We start from the raw sequence: 16,709 nt of genomic DNA, 5'->3' as shown, positions 1-16,709 counted from the left end.
AGTAATAATTTATCACACACGTTACAGGTCGCTCCCAACCCTTCTTCTTTGTTTCCTGGCCACGACATCGGCCCACATTACTGACTATTCCCGAGCGAATTACATTCCCGTCATTGACGGTAAAGTCTTAGTCTGGGAGGAATTCGCCTATGTCAGACACTCGGCTAACCTCTCCGAGTATAGGCGGGTAATTGACGAAACCGACAGCATGCTCGATATGTTCCCCCAGTCCCATATGAAGAAGCTCCTGAGCGTTGATATCGCTCACCTCCGTGACATGCTTGATTCTTTGAGCATCCATCACAGAGTGGCAAGGAGCCTAGACTTCTTGGGAACTGCGTTAAAGGTTGTCGCAGGGACACCTGACGCGGAAGACTTCGAGAAAGTCAAGTTCACTGAAGCGCGGCTTGTTGATGCACACAATAGCCAAATCGAAATAAACACCAAAACACAAGTTCGAATTAACGAACTCACTGATACCATAAATAAACTTTTAAAAATTTCCAAAAGCGCTCAGATTGATACAGGTCACCTGTATGAAACGCTTTCTACTCGCAACAGAATCATTGTAATGGAATTGCAAAACTTAATGCTCACTATAACCCTCGCTAAAATTAACGTAGTGAGTCCAAACTTCTTGGACCACGCAGATCTGGAGAGTATTTGGGGCGAGGAGCCCACCAACACCCCCATAAGGGAGATTTTGTCCGTTGCGTCTGTAAAAGTCCTACAATCCCTTAACATCTTACACTTTATTATTAAATTCCCCAAGATTATCATGGCGTGCAACAAAGTCACTATCCTTCCAGTGGTACACCACGATACGGTGTTAAGGCTGAAAGATAATGTGGTAGCAGAGTGCAACAGAGAAATACGCACAGTAAAGAATTGCTCCATAACACCAGGGGCAACATTTTGCCAGTTATCTTCAGTGAGCTCGTGTGCGCAGGAGCTCCACGCTGGGGTCGTAGCACATTGCGACGCACAGCAGAGTGATCTACATCCGATCACCTACGTCGACGAAGGAATAATCGTCATCAATGACAGACCAGCACTCGTGCGTGTGGACAATGGAACGGCCATCCACATTAGAGGCACGCACCTCATAACATTCATTGAGAGTGCCATGGTCAACGAGACCGTCTTCTTTAATCATGACTTGGTCCAGAATAGGGCGCCGGGAGTGGCTAATTCCCCAGTCCTTAATATCTCGATGAAACACGAGGTCCTGAGCCTCCCATACCTTCACCGTTTAAGTGAAAAGAACTTGGAGCAAATCAGGAACTTCGAGAAGGACGTCGACGGATACCGACTAAGTCAGATAGCGCTAGTTGCGGGAGCAATTTTCTGCGCTCTTATCTGCATCGGTTTAACCTGGCAGCGAACCACTAGGGCCAAGAAATCTACAGCCCAACTGAAGGAAGTTCTCGCCCAAATAGGGTCAGCCGAGGGCGGCCTTAATCTTGAGGAGGGAATAGTTAACTAAGTTAACCGGACTGATCGTCCGCACACCAGCACCGGTCAAATTGCTGACCAAGCATTTGGCCGGAAGCTCATGCATAGCCGGCAGAAGCTCTGCGCATTGGCAGAGGCCGCTATGATGTTTTTCCCTTTGTTAGCTTATAGTCAGTTCGTTTTGGATATTCAAAGAATAAAGAGCAATCGCTCATAAAGCTTACTCCGGCAACTGTCGTTATCATTATAATTTACCATAGCTATCTGAGTCCCTAGGCCAGAAGCCAAAAGGAAGACAGTCATCTTCCCAACATAATCAGCGTAACTCTTCAAGTGAACTTACTACCTCCTACTCCCGTACGAGGAGCACCTGAAGATAATCAGCCAACCGACAACATACCAGTGACAACGGCGAGAGATCCCCTCTACGGCTCTTCACACTTACCTTGACTACCAGTGACCCAGTGACTGCGGCGAGGGATCCCCTCTGCAGTACCCCACACTTATATTAATTTATATATACGCTGCTCTTCTGCCGCTGTCGACGGCAGCGCAGTCGACAGCTTTCTTATGTATTTAGGCTAAGATCAATTATTATGCACAATAAAGATTCATTCGAAGAACAATCATAAAATGACACTGACGTGCTCGCCTGGGAAGACTATTCAACTACTGGACTTACATGGCATGGATTGATTTATTACATGGCGACCGTGACAGGACAGGAGCCTGCGACCTGAGGACTACTGAGGAAATGCTGCTAATACTGCCGATTTGATTTAAGAATTCGAAACAACAACAAGTGTGAGAGGCAGGCCGCCCCTTACACCAGTGCGGGAGACCTAGAGACGGGACACTGATGGAAAAAAGAAACAAAAATACTGAGTGAGTAGAGTGTGGTAATGGGCAAACGCGGATGTCAGAAAAACAAAATAAATAAAGGTATAGCACATATTAAGTGGCTATTATATACAAATAAAACACCGCCCCCATGGGAAACGGCACAGAAATTAACTGCCGAATTAGACTTTTTGAAAGAAAACCTCCAGCAAAGAAAGCCGAATACCACAACTCACTCAGCAAAAATAGAAATAATCAATGAAGAAATAACTGAAAATTCACCATCTCCCAAGCCGAAAAGACCCGACGTCTGCCCGACCGACTGCCCTCGACCATTGTACGCCGCACATGACAACAGCGAATGTCTACAAAGCAGACGTTCGAACACCCTGCTCCTGTCGAGCAAAGGGATCTGCCAAGTCTCAAAGAGGTAATAGAGGTAGATCCGTCCGCGGGACCAAAGCCCTTGACCATACAGGAGTACAAGGCACGGACTGCAGCGAGGGAGCAGCCACCTAAAAAGAAGAGGGGTGGCCGCCGGATTAAGTTGCTCAGCGCCCGGAGGCTCAACATCGAACTACTGAAGACGGCATCTAATGAGGAAGACCGGCAGCGCTACAAAGAGCGCCTTGCAGCCATCAATCAACAACTTCGTGATGCGAAGTAAAGCGGCGGGCTGCGTTCTACGCCATAGCCTCAACCGCCCAAATATTATATTAATGTTGTCGATGCGGTTTCCGCTGCAACAAAATTACTAACTTATCAGGGACCCATTTCATAACTAACACATTATACTCAGTCTTAAACTTAAAATAAGTAATAATATTGTAAAATTGCAAATTGCAACCGATGTAAACTGAGTATAATGAATTCATCCATCAAGTAAAAATATGTTTAACAACAGTTTAGACCTATTAAAATTTCGAACTATATTTATATCTGATCGAGATAACAATAATTGACCAACTCTCAAAGTTAAAATTCTATTTGTACTTTTGATATACAAATAAAGACTAATTTTCCCCATATCAAAATGGGACATAAACAGTCGAAAGCGGACGACAACACCGCAAATGTTGTCAATACAATAGAAGTCGTGGATACAACTCCACAGTTAAACTCAATGTACTTACTACTTTTGATTTTAGTTATCCTATCAGCCTTTAACCTGGCCTTAAAACTTTATCAGTTTCACAAAAGATCGTTGAAAAAGACTTACATGAGTCGAGCCAATGATTTAGACAAAATCTAATAGAAACTACACCAAAAAGGTACAAGTGCGATTACATCGCTAAAAGGTACATACATGGAATGGCTAAACTTAACCATATCCATAAACAATATTAGAGATGCTTTTGATAAATCCTATAAATGTATTAATAAAACCGCGCTGATAAAAACTCAGACGCTTATTTTTCACATAAAGGTATTGATAACACAATACAACACATTACAAAACCTAATAGTAACAAACAAAAGCAAACTCACTGAAGAACATAAAGTCCAATGCTTCAAAGTTCTCAGTTCATTTGGTAAAAGACTACATAATACCAGCGTTAGACACAGTATTATAATAGAAGTCCCAACAGAACTAACCAAAATAGCAGAATTCGACGAAAGCCAGTTAAGAGACTTGGACGAGTCGCAGCCGCTAGAAGATTTAGATATCGAAAGCGATATCGAATCAATAGAAGAATTAAAATTTAATACCGTACAACCAAATACAAGAAACATGGCCAACGCATTAGAAGCTCAGAGAGCATACGTTAAACAGGTATCTGCCACAGTACCTGAATTCGATGGTAAGAAACTCCATTTAAACAGGTTTGTGACAGCACTAAAGTTGACGGATCTAACTAAAGGAGATCAAGAAACTTTAGCAGTAGAGGTCATAAAGACCAAAATTATTGGCCCATTAAACTATAAAGTAGAACATGGGACAACGATACAGGCAATAATTACCATATTGCAGGCAAACGTAAAAGGCGAATCGCCTGACGTTATAAAGGCCAAATTAATAAATGCCCAACAAAGAGGCAAGACCGCGTCTCAGTACGTTACAGAAATAGACAGTATGCGTAAGCAGCTCGAGGCAGCTTACATAGACGGCGGATTAGACGCCGATAATGCTGACAAATTCGCGACTAAAGAGTCGATATCAGCAATGACCAAAAACTGTGCCAACGAGGCACTTAAAATGATCTTAACTGCAGGTACATTTAGTACATTCAACGACGCAATGGAAAAATATATACATTGCAGTACCGAAATAACCGGCAATTCAAACACAGTCTTATTCTATAATGGGAATAATAGACGTGGTAATTATAATGCCTACTATCGCGGTAGAGGCAGAAATAATTATAACCAGAATTATAACCAAGGTTATAATAATAACAACAGAGGTCGCGGAGGCTACCGCGGCCACATTAATAACAGAGACAGAGGTAACCGAAGGGGTAACCAAAGTCAGAATAATAATAACAACCGAAATGTGCGTAACGTACAATCGGAAAACAGCCAGACCCCCTTAAGCGATCAACAGTAAAAGTGTTTAAAATAAACCTAAATCTGAGTATTTTCATTAAGACAAAAAACCATGAAACAAACACAGTTCTTACATTACTAATAGACACAGGTGCAGAAATTTCATTGCTAAAAGCCAAAGCAAAGGAATATAATAATATAAATTTCAGTAATATATCAAATATTACAGGTATTGGGCAAGGAACCATACAGTCTATAGGAACAGTAGATCTTGACATACGAATTCAGGATGTTCTAGTGCCACATGAATTTCATGTAGTACCTGAGAATTTTCCGATACCATGCTATGGCATAATCGGTATAGATTTTATCAAGAAATACAATTGCGTATTAGAGTTTCAAAATAACAAAGACTGGTTCACAATAAGACCCAATAACTTCAGTAGACAGATTAATGTAACAATTACACATAACTTAGACTCCAACACACTCTTATTGCCAGCTAGATGTGAAGTAATCAGACAAGTCAAATTACTCACTAACGAAAAAACGGTGGTAGTACCAAATCAGGAACTGCAACCGGGTATAATAGTAGCAAGCACCATTGCCGATAGCAAAAACGCATTGATTCGCATTATAAATACAAATAATAAAGACGCCATAATAGATGGCGCGAAGATCAAATGCGAATCAATGAAAGACTATGACATTTTTACAACACCAGTAGAAAAGGAAAATAGAACTGAAGAAATTTTAAAACAATTAAGATTCCCTAAACAATTCAATAATGTACTAACTAAGTTATGCACCGAGTTTAGCGATATTTTTGGTCTAGAAACAGAACCAATATCGGCTAACAATTTCTACAAACAAAAACTCAGATTAGGGGAAAAAACACCGGTCTATATAAAAAACTATCGCATGGCGGATAGCCAAAAACCAGAAATCGCCAGACAGGTAAAAAAATTAATAGATGATGGAATAGTTGAACCATCAATGTCTGAATATAATAGTCCATTACTTTTGGTTCCAAAGAAACCACTTCCGAATTCGACGGAAAAAAGATGGCGATTAGCAGTTGACTATCGTCAAATAAATAAGAAACTATTATCAGACAAATTTCCACTTCCAAGAATAGAAGATATTCTTGATCAATTAGGAAGAGCAAAGTATTTTTCATGTCTCGACCTAATGTCTGGATTCCACCAGATAGAACTAGAAAAAAGGTATAGAGATATAACGTCATTTTCAACAGCCAATGGCTCATATCGCTTCACGCGACTACCATACGGACTGAAAGTAGCACCAAACTCCTTCCAACGTATGATGACACTTGCATTTTCTGGTCTTGAACCATCGCAAGCATTTCTATATATGGATGATTTAGTAGTAATAGGTTGTTCAGAAAAACATATGCTCAAAAATTTGACTAACGTATTCGAGCTATGTAGACGACATAATTTGAAACTACATCCAGGGAAATGTTCTTTCTTTATGAAAGAAGTAACATATTTGGGTCACAAATGTACCGATAAAGGTATACTCCCAGATGACACCAAATATGAAGTTATAGAAAAATATCCTATACCAACAGATGCCGACAGTGCTAGGCGTTTCGTAGCCTTCTGTAATTATTACAGACGTTTCATTAAAAATTTTTCTGATCATTCACGCCACTTAACGAGGCTTTGTAAAAAGAATGTCCAATTCGAATGGACAGCAGAATGCAATAATGCATTCGAATATCTTAAAAGAGAATTAATGAAACCAACATTACTACAGTACCCAGATTTCAGCAAAGAATTTTGCATAACAACCGATGCTAGTAAACAGGCATGCGGAGCGGTACTTACACAAGATCACAATGGTCAACAACTTCCAGTGGCATACGCTTCAAGAATGTTCACTCAAGGTGAAAGTAATAAGTCCACTACAGAACAAGAATTAACGGCCATTCATTGGGCCATAAATCATTTTCGACCATACATATATGGCAAGCATTTCATGGTAAAAAGCGATCATAGACCATTGTCATACCTATTCTCTATGAAAAATCCAAGTTCAAAACTCACTCGTATGAGGCTGGATTTAGAAGAGTATGACTTTACTGTAGAATATCTTAAGGGGAAAGATAACCATATTGCGGACGCCTTGTCTCGCATAACAATAAAAGATCTGAAAACAATCAACAGAGAAATATTAAAAGTTACCACCAGATCAAAAGCTAAACAGGAAAATTCCTGTAAAGACGAAGCAATAGTCAAAATACAAGAGAAAAAAGAGCAAACAATAGAAAAGCCCAAAGTCTATGAAGTTGTCAATAATAATGACACAAAGAAATATGTTTTAATCAAAATAGATAAACACAAGTGTTTATTAAAACGAGGAAAAACAATTGTTTCACGCTTTGATGTTGATGACTTGTATTCTAATGAAACATTTGATCTAAATCAATTCTTTCAAAGGCTTATTTCAAAAGCCGGAATGCATAAAATAACAAAAATGCGAATATCACCAAGTGAACAGATGTTCCAATTTGTATCACTAAATGAATTTAAAATAAAGGGCAACCGAGTACTCGAAAAAGTAGAACTAGCTATTCTACAAAAGGTGATAATTATAGACAAAAATGACGAAGCTCAGATTAAAGAAATCTTGACAAAATTCCATGATGATCCTATAGAAGGAGGCCACACTGGTATTTCGCGAACCCAGTCAAAAATCAAAAGATTTTATTATTGGCCCCAGATGACCAAGACAATCTCAAAGTATGTAAAGACTTGTTTGAAATGTCAACAAGCCAAAATTACAACACATACGAAAACTGCATTAACATTGATGCCAACGCCAGCAACAGCATTTGATACTGTTTTAATTGATACCATTGGTCCACTGCCGAAATCGGAAGACGGAAATGAGTATGCAGTTACAATCATATGCGATTTAACCAAGTTTTTAGTCACTATCCCAACACCGAATAAAAGTGCTAAAACAGTTGCAAAGGCTATATTTGAATCATTTGTACTGAAGTACGGTCCAATGAAGACGTTCATTACGGATCAAGGTACGGAATACAAAAATTCACTTATGAATGAATTATGCAAATATATGCATATAGAAAATCTAACATCTAGCGCTCACCATCATCAAACTTTAGGAACAATAGAAAGAAGCCACCGAACTTTTAATGAATATATACGTTCATACATATCGGTTGACAAAAGTGATTGGGACATTTGGTTACCATATTTCACTTATTGCTTCAATACAACACCCTCAATAGTCCATGACTACTGCCCATACGAACTAGTATTTGGCAGACTACCCAGACAATTCAAAGATTTCAGTAAGTTAAACAAAATAGACCCAATATACAACTTAGACGACTACTCTAAAGAGCTTAAATGCAGACTAGAAATGTCGTACAACAGAGCAAGAAGAATGTTAGAAAAAGCAAAAGCGGATAGAAAATTAAGATATGATAGGAATACAAATAATTTCGAATTAAAAATAGGAGATAAAGTATTACTTAGAAAAGAAACAGGTCATAAGTTAGATAAAAGATACGAAGGTCCTTATGACGTAGTAGATATAGGAATAAATGACAATATAACCATTAAAACAGGAAGTAAGAAACAACAAATAGTACATAAAGATAGGCTAAAAAAAAAAAGCACAAATAGAATGAAAAAAAAAAAGGGCAATCAATGCCAAACCTTTCATAATAAAACTTAAATAACGGCCTGATCAGCCAAAACAATATAACAAAGACATAGATATAATCGAATTTTTATTAATTCAAAATACATACATATTTTTTCTTTAATATAGTTGATAGAAAATAACTTCATTTCTTTACGTTATTTTAAAAAAAGGGGGGAGGTGTAGTATGTGCATATATCGAGGGTACACTGTACCTATAAGTACACAGCAACACTTAGTTGCATTGCATAAATAAATAACTCAAGTGAGCGTGATATAAGATCACCCATTTATGCTTCAAGCTAAGTCAGCATTCCCACGCTGGCCGCTGGCCATATATGCGCATAAGCCCTCTCTCTCTCATATACACATATATATATACGCTGCTCTTCTGCCGCTGTCGACGGCAGCGCAGTCGACAGCTTTCTTATGTATTTAGGCTAAGATCAATTATTATGCACAATAAAGATTCATTCGAAGAACAATCATAAAATGACACTGACGTGCTCGCCTGGGAAGACTATTCAACTACTGGACTTACATGGCATGGATTGATTTATTACAGTATGTAGGAAATATAACCTAAAGTTGCATCCAGAAAAATGTTCATTTTTCATGCACGAAGTGACATTCCTAGGTCACAAATGCACAGACAAAGGAGTATTGCCAGATGACAAGAAATATGACGTCATCAAAAATTATCCTGTCCCTCATGATGCGGACAGTGCAAGACGATTTGTAGCATTCTGCAACTATTATCGTCGATTTATAAGGAACTTCGCCGACTATTCACGGCACATAACTAGATTATGTAAAAAGAATGTCCCTTTTGAATGGTCAAGCGAATGCCAGAACGCATTCGAATACCTAAAAGAAAATCTTATGCACCCCACACTATTACAATATCCTGATTTTCGCAAAGAATTTTGCATTATAACGGATGCTAGTAAACAAGCTTGCGGAGCGGTTCTAACTCAGAACCGAAACGGGATTCAGCTCCCAATAGCTTATGCATCACGTTCATTTACAAAAGGAGAAAGCAATAAGAGTACAACGGAACAAGAACTAGCGGCAATCCATTGGGCAATTACCCATTTTAGACCATACATTTATGGCAAGCATTTCACCATTAAAACGGACCACAGACCATTAACGTACCTATTTTTTATGACTAATCCCAGTTCTAAATTAACTCGCATGCGGCTAGAACTTGAAGAATACGACTTCACAGTAGAATACCTAAGGGGGAAAGATAATTTTGTAGCAGACGCACTCTCACGTATAAATATAAAGGAACTCAAAGACATGCAACATAAAGTCCTGAAAGTCACTACCAGGCAACAAAGTAGACAAGAAAACTGTACAGTAACAAACAAGGAACTATTGCCTAGGCAAAGTATCCAAAACGTATCTAAGCCCAACGTACACGAAGTCATAACAAATGATGAAGTACGAAAAGTAGTGACCTTGCGAATAACTGAATCTATTTGTTTACTAAAACGAGGAAATAAAGTTATTGCAAGAATTGATGTTGACGATTTATATACCAATGGAATTTTTGATTTAGGTCAGTTCTTCCAATCAGTCGCGATCGAACACTCGACGAGTGCAGACGTGCCTGCGGATCGACAGCAAATTGTTCACAGTTTTAAGTCCCGTTACTTGTGCCCAGCCACTTCGCGTCGCGTGATCTTGTCGCGCGTTTTGATTGGCCCAGCCAACGTACCTAACGGTAGTTCGCACTAACACCATCGCACACCCGAGTGTGCGTGTTTTCAGCGCAAGAAACCCAGTGCTCGAAGCAGCGGTATATTTGCAAAGCAGCAGCCACGTGCTGCCTGGCTCACCGGCTTACGGTGCCCAGCTTCCCCCCCCTCCTCACTCCCTATCAACTTTGGAGAAGATGGACTGGCAGGCCCCCCCGCGCACCCACAAGCTTGGAACAACACCACGCAAAAAGGCTCTGAGAACACGCAAGAGCAGCTCCAGCAGCGAGGGAAGCACCTCGCATACAGAGCCGGGCGAGATAAAGCGAAAACCGGCAAAGAAAGCACAGGGAGAGGAGCTGGAAGAGAAGCCAAGCACTAGCGCAGCTCTGCGCAAGAAGCTCGCCAACAACGCCTTCGCTTTACTCTCGAGCGAAGAAGACGAGGACGACCAAGAGAGCTCTGATGACGAACCCGGACCTAAAGACGATTCCAAGCCCAAGACCCCCGAGAAACCAAAGCCCACCCCGAAGACCATCAAGCCACCTCCGATTTTTATCCCCGATGTGACCAACATCTCGGCACTCGTCAAGATGATCACGACTCTTGTAGGCCCGAAGAACAATTTTACCTACAAGACCGTGAATGGCAACAACGTACGTGTCATGATGCCGGACAAAGAGTCCTATACAGCTCTGCGTCTCCAACTTGTGGCCCAAAACAAGAGGCATCGGACTTTCCAGCCGAAAGATGAACGTGCATACAAGGTTGTCATCAAAGGACTCCACCACTCCACCGATCGTGAGGAAATCATTGAAGACCTTCGCAGACAAGGGCACGCTGTTAGAGATCTGCACAATCCCATTGGCAGAAGAACTAAAGAACCGCTGGGAATATTCTTCGCCAACCTGGAGCCTTCCAGCAACAACAAAGACGTCTACCAAGTCAAGCGGATCTGCAGGTCGGTAGTAACCATTGAACCGCCGCAGAAGTTCAACGACGTGCCTCAATGCTTCAGGTGCCAAGGACTCGGTCATACACAGCGTTACTGCTTCCTGGAATACCGATGTGTAAAGTGTGGAGGCCCTCACGAATCGAGGGCATGTGAGAAGAGGGAGGACGACAAAGCGTGCTGCTTCCACTGCCAGGCGGACCATCCTGCGTCTTTCAAGGGATGCCCTGCATACAAAAGGGCCAAAGCACTCGCTGCTCCGAAAACAAGGCCCGTCGCTAATGCTAACAAGGCGCCGCCCGTGGCATCACCAAACGTCACCTCTGGCAGGAGCTACCGAGACGCCCTCAACGGAGTGCACGCAGCACCGCAGAATCCCACAACCCCAGTCCAAACCCAAACAGAAACCCCACACTCCGGTCAGATAGAAGCGATGTTCGCTCGCATGGAAGGAATGATGGAAAGGATGATGGAGCGCATGTTCACCCAGATGACACAGCTGGTGGCCACCATTCTCAACAGCAAGTCATGCAATTAAAGCTCCACCTAGTCGTCTGGAATGCGAACGGCCTGCAGAACAGCAAGGCCATAGTCGAGCACCATCTGAAGACCTACCAGATCGATATCCTACTCGTAGCCGAAACCCACTTCTCCCCCAGATCCCACTTTAATATCAGCGGATATGACCTCATCCATGCAGACCATCCTTCTGGCAGAGCACGCGGTGGAGCAGCCATCCTCATCAGGAGCGGTATTCAATACCTAGAGCTGCCCGCGTTTCAGCAAGACTGGGCACAATGTCCTGTCATCAGGATTGCCAGCCCGCAAGGAGATTTAGACATTGGAGCGGTCTACTTTCCCCCCAGATACCGCATAACAGCATCTCACCTCAGTGAGTTCTTCGAGCATTTTGGGCCCCGCTTCATAGCAGCTGGAGATTATAACGCCAAACATTCTTGGTGGGGATCGCGCGCCAACAACCCCAAAGGGAAAACTCTGTTTGGGTACCTGCAACGCCACCGACTGGACTGCCACTCCACTGGCGAGCCCACTCACTGGCCAACGAATCCCCTCAAGACTCCAGACCTGCTGGACTTTGCTGTGTCGAAAGGCATAGGGCATGCGAAGATCAGCTGCACAACAAATGCTGATCTCCTGTCAGACCACTGTGCAATAAACGTGCTAATCAACACGCCAGTCCTCAGGAAAACCCCGCTCAGAAGGCTCACTGGAAAATATACCGACGCCGCCAAGTTCGCGTCCTGGATGCTCTCCACCGTCAATCCGAACCCCATCCTCAACACACCCAGGGACATTGATGAAGCTATCGGGAATCTCACCAGGCAGATGCAAAACGCTGCGGAATTCGCAAGCCCACCGCCACCAAAGACTGCGAGAACACCTAGCAGGGACCTCCACCTCTGGTCCCCGGAAATTGCGGCACTCGTGACTGAGAAGAGGCGTCTCAGGAGAGTTTGGTTCTTGACGCGCAATCCAAGAGACAAAACAGCGCTCAATCACGCCACAAAGGAGTTGAAGGACAAGATCTCCAGCCTACGCCAGGACTCCTTCCTCAGATTCCTCGAGGAACTCTCTCCCGGGGACCCAGACCACAATCTGTGGAACGTCACCCGCCACATTAAACGACCAGCCAAAAAGGTTTCCGCAGTGCGCAAAGCAGATGGATCCTGGTGCCGTTCGGATGCTGAAAGAGCAGAAGCTTTCGCCGAACACCTTTACAACGCCTTCTCTCCGTTCGACTGCTGCACTGCCGAAGAACATGCTGAAACAGCCCGGTTTCTCAATAGCCCAAGCTCTCCCGGTCCCCCGTTGGAACCAGTCGACCCTGAGGAAGTTGCGCAGGAGATTGCTCTACTGAAGAACAACAAATCTCCAGGCCTGGATCGTATAGATGCGGCGGCCCTAAAAATGCTCCCATTCCGCTGCACACAAATGCTGGCCAGCATTTACAACAGCTGCTTCCGGCTAGGGTACTTCCCGGAAGAGTGGAAAAGAGCAGAGGTGATTGTCCTCCTCAAGCCTGAAGCCAATCTCGCCTCCTATCGTCCGATTAGTTTGCTGGCAATCCTCTCCAAAATACTCGAAAGAGTATTTTTGCGCAGAGTATTGCCAGTACTGGATGAGGCTGGTTTGATCCCCGATCACCAGTTTGGCTTCAGGCGCTCCCACGGAACACCAGAGCAATGCCACCGGCTAGTCGAACGGATCCTCGAGGCATTCGAGCAAAAGAAATACTGCTGCGCTGTAATGCTCGACGTGAAGTAGGCATTCGACAGAGTTTGGCATCCTGGACTCCTCCATAAACTCAAATCCTACCTCCCAAGCCCCCATTTTACCCTCCTCAAATCCTACACTGAGGGAAGAGCATTCCAAGTCAGATGCGGAAGTGCAATAAGCCTACCCAGACTGATCAGAGCTGGAGTTCCGCAAGGCAGTGTGCTCGGACCAATACTGTACACCCTTTACACCGCAGACCTTCCCATAATCCCCTCCAGGAACCTAACTATAGCGACATATGCAGATGACACGGCTTTCCTCGCCTCTTCATCCGACCCACGAGAAGCCTCCGAAACAATCCAAAGGCAAATGGGCGCGCTACATCCCTGGCTCAGCAGGTGGAACATCGTAGTGAACGCGGAAAAATCTACCCAAACAACATTTGCACTAAGGAGAGGAGACTGCCCACCGGTCACGCTAAACGGAGTCATCATTCCCAACGCACCCGCACCCAAGTACCTAGGACTTACCCTGGACCGCAGGCTCACTTGGCGTCCCCACATCGTCAGCAAACGCATACAGGCTGATGCGCGTCTGAGGCAGATGCAATGGCTTATTGGGAGAGGGTCCAAGCTAAGGCAGAACCACAAAATCCTGGTGTACAAGGCAATTCTCAAGCCCATCTGGACCTACGGGATACAGCTATGGGGCACGGCAAGCCACACGAATCGCCTGCGTATACAGCGGTTCCAGAATAGGTGCTTGAGAATTGCCTGTAATGCGCATCCCTACCACGAGAATGTCGCCATACATAGGGAACTTGGAATCCCACAAGTCGCTGATGAAATCTCCAGGCTCAGCGAGAGATACCTGAAAAGGCTCGAAAACCACCCTAACCACCTCGCCACCAACCTGTTAGACAATAGCCAAACAAGCAGACGTCTCATGAGGAGACACCCTCTCGATCTTCCACAACAATAGACAACACATATAAAACCCGCCACAAATACATGTACAATAGTATCCCTTAAGCTAATGTTCCCCCGCAAAACCATTTAATTATTGTCCACTAGGACAGATTTTAAATAAATAAACGCACGCTAAAAAAAAAAAAAAAAAAAAAAGTTCTTCCAAAGGCTTGAAATGCAAGCCGGTATACTAAAAATCAGCCAACTCAAATTGGCACCGAGTGAAAAAATCTTTGAAACCATTTCAATAGATAATTTCAAAAATATGGGCAATATAAAATTGAAAACATTAAGAGTAGCGCTACTCCAGCCGGTGACCATTATAAAAACTGAAAAATAGATACAATCGATACTGTCGACATATCATGACGATCCAATTCAAGGAGGTCATACAGGCATTACAAGAACGCTAGCGAAAATAAAAAGACACTATTATTGGAAAAATATGACTCGTCATATAAAAGAGTACATACGTAGATGTCATAAATGCCAAATGTCAAAAACAACGAAACATACAAAGACCCCATTGACTTACACAGAAACCCCAACAAATGCTTTTGATATAGTGATAGTGGACACAGTTGGTCCACTACCGAAATCAGAATATGGCAACGAATACATCGTCACACTAATATGTGATTTGACGAAGTATCTAGTAACCATACCTGTTGCGAATAAGAGCGCAAATACTGTCGCAAAAGCTATATTCGAAAATTTTATACTAAAGTACGGTCCAATGAAGACGTTCATTTCGGACATGGGTACCGAGTATAAAAACAATGTAATTCAAGATATGTGTAAATATATGAAAATTGAAAATCTTACATCCACTGCATATCACCACCAGACTTTAGGGACAATCGAACGAAGTCATAGAACATTCAATGAATACATTCGTTCATACATCTCTGCAGATAAAACTGATTGGGACGTTTGGATACAATACTTTACATATTGTTTCAACACAGCACCATCAGTCATGCATAATTACTGTCCATATGAACTAGTCTTTGGAAGATTACCAAGGCAGTTCGCAAATTTTAATAAAACAGATAGAATAGAACCACTGTATAATTTAGAAGATTACTCAAAGGAAATAAAATTTAGATTAGAAATAGCATATAAAAGAGCTAGACTTTTGTTAGAAAAAGCTAAGTCTTATAGAAAACAACTTTATGATAAGAAAACTTCAGATTTTCAATTAAAAATAGGAGATAAAGTTATACTAAGGAACGAATCGGGTCATAAGTTAGATCCAGTATATATAGGCCCTTATACTGTAGAAACCATAGAAGACAGAGATAACATAGTAATTAGAGATACAAAACAAAAGAAGCAAAAAGTACATAAGGATAGACTAAAAATATATAATCAATGAAACGTTTCATTTCACTTAAGAAAAGGTCTGATCAACCTCAAAACAAAAAAAAAAAACACAAAAAAAAAATTTAATTATTATTTTTCCTTCTAAGAAAGTTAAACATAAATCCAAAAACATCGTAATTCAACATACATTTTTTGTATTATTCTGTCATTATACAAAAATGCTTTGAGACAAAACATTGCTAATAATTAATAAGAAAAATCAATTTCAAAAAAAATTTTTCCTTTCTAAACACAATATTATTATTGAGAACTCAATGACTACATATATTACGTCATTTCTTTAAAAAGGGAGGTGTAGCATATTGGACTAATCTACCCTAAGAATACAATAGATGATTGGGTATAACATAGCGTCAATACATTGTGACACTTTGTCATAATAAATATAAATATACAAATATACAAAAAGACCACCAAAAACTACGTAAGCACTCCAGCGCCCCAGTAATACGATCTAACGCTTATACATAAGCCGATCGCGGAGCGTGGGAATGCTGAGCATGCACTTTGCAGCTCAAGTGGTCAATGCCTTCTGCATACATATGTATATGTATAAATGTAAGTAAGAATACATAGATATAAGCAATGTATGTGCGGGTTAGCTGAACCCAACTTCAGCACACTTTGATCATTCGAATAAACAGATTCAAACAGAGCAGAGGTTCTGAGCTCGGAAACCAAATCTATTACATCTATACCTGTTACATTTTTTAAAACAATTACAGAACCATCGTGGCGGACTTGGGGACCACAGTCCTAATTAAAGGTAGGGTGGTCCACAAAGACAACCTCAGGTGACCCAAACAGAGCCCAGTTGCGGTTCCCCCGGATTTTCTTTTCATTCTTTTCATGTATAGCCACTTGGCATAAGTTTTTTGTTTGTTTTTCATTCGTAGCCACTTGGCATAAGTTTTCATTATTTTACGCTTCCCATAGCCACTTGGCTTAATTTTTTAACGTTTAATTTACTTCCTC

General features: G+C 41.9%; 1 long non-coding RNA gene across 4 annotated transcripts in view, besides 5 other annotated features; it reads right to left on the bottom strand.

The window, feature by feature from the left end:
- Positions 1–1,880: part of a mobile genetic element that runs on past the window's edge.
- Positions 1–8,931: part of a mobile genetic element that runs on past the window's edge.
- Positions 1–16,709, bottom strand: part of lncRNA:flam (flamenco) — a 158,841-nt gene that overhangs the window by 64,888 nt on the left and 77,244 nt on the right. Inside the window, exon 3 of one of the 4 annotated variants that reach the window (NR_133535.1) lies at positions 2,219–2,311. The exons of 1 other annotated variant lie outside the window; for it this stretch is intronic. This is a non-coding gene — a long non-coding RNA (flamenco). Of the gene's footprint in view, positions 1–2,218; positions 2,312–15,844; positions 16,133–16,709 lie in introns of those variants that run through there. 2 more of the 4 variants (NR_167802.1, NR_167806.1) reach the window with 2 other exon arrangements.
- Positions 9,049–16,457: a mobile genetic element.
- Positions 10,067–14,501: a mobile genetic element.
- Positions 16,458–16,709: part of a mobile genetic element that runs on past the window's edge.

This window comes from Drosophila melanogaster, chromosome X, assembly GCF_000001215.4.
Source record: "Drosophila melanogaster chromosome X".
NCBI lineage: Eukaryota > Metazoa > Arthropoda > Insecta > Diptera > Drosophilidae > Drosophila > Drosophila melanogaster.
Note: the sequence above shows the minus strand (reverse complement) of the source record. Positions and strands in the feature narration are given on the sequence as shown.